The sequence below is a fragment of the Dermochelys coriacea genome, chromosome 4 (genome assembly GCF_009764565.3).
Source record: "Dermochelys coriacea isolate rDerCor1 chromosome 4, rDerCor1.pri.v4, whole genome shotgun sequence".
NCBI classification, from domain to species: Eukaryota; Metazoa; Chordata; order Testudines; family Dermochelyidae; genus Dermochelys; species Dermochelys coriacea.
In genome coordinates, this window is record NC_050071.1 from 60858514 (window position 1) to 60861720 (window position 3207).

The following is a 3207-nucleotide window of genomic DNA, read 5'->3' on the forward strand; positions in this document are numbered from 1 at the left end:
TGAGTTAAATTTCTGAAGATGTGCTGTATTTGATTGCTTTTAGGAAGTGATGTAATTCAGTTTGGGCCTGTCAAACAAGCAAGGATTGCAAAAGAGGGAAAAAAAAAAGATTGCTCTTCAACCTCTAATTCAATTGAATCACCTATGTAATTTGCCACTCTTAGCCATTCTCAAGACCTATGCCTATAACGTAGTGTCTGTTTTATATTCAATGTCATGGTGATGAACGTGGTATAAATACCTAGATAGTTAGGCCCTTGCACAAAATAAGATGTTTCTGTATCTGTTTGGAGGACTTCACATTTCTCACTGTTGGTGTGCTATATTGATGACCTGCTAGGGTCAGATTTTCAGAAGAGCCCTTGGACTTCTGCCCGCAAACTCTGATACACAAGCACAAGTTGTGGAACATGCAGAAGTACCCTACACACTTTTGAAAAAAACAGGTTCTAAATGCTTTAAACCATTGCTAAAAAAGCAGGATGAGTGGTTGCCCATGGCAACAGTTAGCTAAGCATTTTTGTCCACTTTTAACAAGGAAAGGGGGAAGACTAAATTCACCATGCAGATTCAGCTTGCCTGGAAAGTGCTTGAATACTATGGCAGTGATGGCTCAAGACAGCCTTAAGATAGACAGGCAGACATTTGACAGTTTACCTTGGACAGCAAAACCTGAAGGGAGTCCAGTTCAAGAGTGTTGGAGGACAGTGCTTCAAAATGTAAGGTAATTTTTCCTGACTGGATTTGGTTTGAACATCAGCAAAGATGGCTAGTTGTGAAAATGCCTATAACTAAATATGGTGAGGGTGGAGGTGCAAGTGATTCCTGAGCAACAGTGCCACTATTTCCCTACCAAAACAGCCATACAAGAAGTATATATTGGAAGCAGAAACTGAATAGGACTCTCTATGGGGGGTCAGTGCCTGACTTACACCCATTTTACAGGACACTTCTGAAGCAAGGGAGGCAATAACTGAGCAGCAGTTTCTTGAGCTCCCTCTACTTCCCCAACAATAGGAGGCTCTCATTACCTTCCTCTCACAATCATGAGGGATCTGCTGTCCACCTCCCCTTCCTATGTGAGGCTCCACTGTCTCTTCTGCATTCCCCAAGCAAATGTAACTTTGACTGCTAGAGTCACCACCATCTGCCCCTTTAGAATGGTGTGTGCACCACATCATTTCTGCTATTACCAGTTCCTTTGTGGTTTTTGTCACTTTGCTTCACTATAGACAATACACAAAGGGTGACAACACTATTTCACTTTTTGCATGTCTCTAAAACTGGTTATAGTGTGGGACGGGATATGTTTCTTTGTGAAAAAGATACATCCTCTCTTTTTTTTTAAAAAAAGGAGTAACTTGTGGCAACTTAGAGACTAACAAATTTATTTGAGCATTAGCTTTTGTGAGCTACAGCTCACTTCATCGGATGCATTCAGTGGATCCACTGAATGCATCTGATGAAGTGAGCTGACTGAATGCATCCGATGAAGTGAGCTGTAGCTCACGAAAGCTTATGCTCAAATAAATTTGTTAGTCTCTAAGGTGCCACAAGTACTCCTTTTCTTTTTGTGAATACAGACTAACACGCCTGCTACTCTGAAACCTATCCTCTCTTTTATAATTCCAGTGATGGGCCTAATCTGGGCTCAAGCCACGAAGTTTGTATTTTGAGCACAAATCTCCCCAGATTAAGAAGTGTTTGGATCCACAGTTTTGTTTTTCCTTATTGTAGGGATAAGAGATAGTCCTAGATTTAAAAACATCCTTCCCTGAGTGTAGTGTCTGGATCCAGGGTTTTTATTCTGGACCATCTCGAATGTAAATCATATAAAATTACCTTCATAGCATTCTTCAGCAGTAAACAGAGGGGGAAAGGGGGGAAGTTGCGCACACAGCCATCAGTGTAGCAGCTTCACTATACTGCAAAATTAATCTGAGTCAAAGCTTGGTAGCTGACAAATAATTAGTAAGCACATAATGATGAGCCATGGGTTCTGATTGGTGGAAGCCAGGAAGGAGACTAATCTTTTGCTCTGCTGTTACAGCTATTAATTTTTCATAACACATTCCTGCTTTTATAGATCACCAGTTATGGTTTATCAGCTATTATGTCTGAGAAATAGGTTAGTGCTTCATTTAGTGATCAGCTTGTTAATGGAATTACAATGCTTATATAAATCTGTTAACTAACGATTGAGCCAGTTGTTTATTATTGGTTATGTAGATTTGTGCACTTTACCCAACAGTGAAAAATGAAAAGCAAAATTAAAAGGAAACCGTGCAACATGAGGAATGAAAGAGGGGCTTTCAGTTACAAAAGTAATATAAAATTAATTAAAATATTTTGAGGATCCCGTTTAAGCCTCTAATCTATCACTTCCTCGGGGAACAAATAACCAGCCATGCTAATGCTGACCTACCGTAGACAGATCTTGGGAGGTGTTATTTGTTATAGGGCTTTTACAGAAGACCAAATTAACAATAGTATTTACTTTATAGTTATATAATAATTACTAGAGATTACCATAATAATTTTGGTTGGGTCATATCCTGCTCTGCGCTACACAGATGTGCCAGGTATGGAAGAAAGCAGCATGTCAGAAGTCTGTTCCTATTTGCATAATATATCATGGTTCCAAGAGGCATGGCCAGGCCTACGACTAGCAAATGTGCATGCTGAGGACATCAGTGGCTGCTAGCAGGATGACAGTGCTCCTTCTCCTAGTTATACCTGGAAGTGCTTCAGCCCCCACCCATCCTATCTTGTGCCAGCCAGATAATTTCATGCCAGATACACAGCTGGCACCACTCCTCTCCCCCAGCACAGCCACAATTGTTAAAGCCAGGATTTCACCTAGGGTGACCAGACAGCAAGTGTGAAAAATCGGGACGGGGGTGGGAGGTAATAGGAGCCTATATAAGAAAAAGACCCAAAAATCAGGACTGTCCCTATAAAATCGGGACATCTGGTCACCATAATTTCACCCTATATAAGAGATGGGCCTACATTTCCTAATTGCTCTGAGATTCTATAGCTGTATCCACATTGCTAAAACTGAGACCAACTGGTACATATCTCCACTGGTCGTAGAAACAATGGAGACTGTTCTCAGGGTTAGATGACATGGTGTTAAACAACCCTGAATCCTGTCTAAACCACAGCCTCCACTGGAAATGAATTACACATACAGTTTTTCCAAAT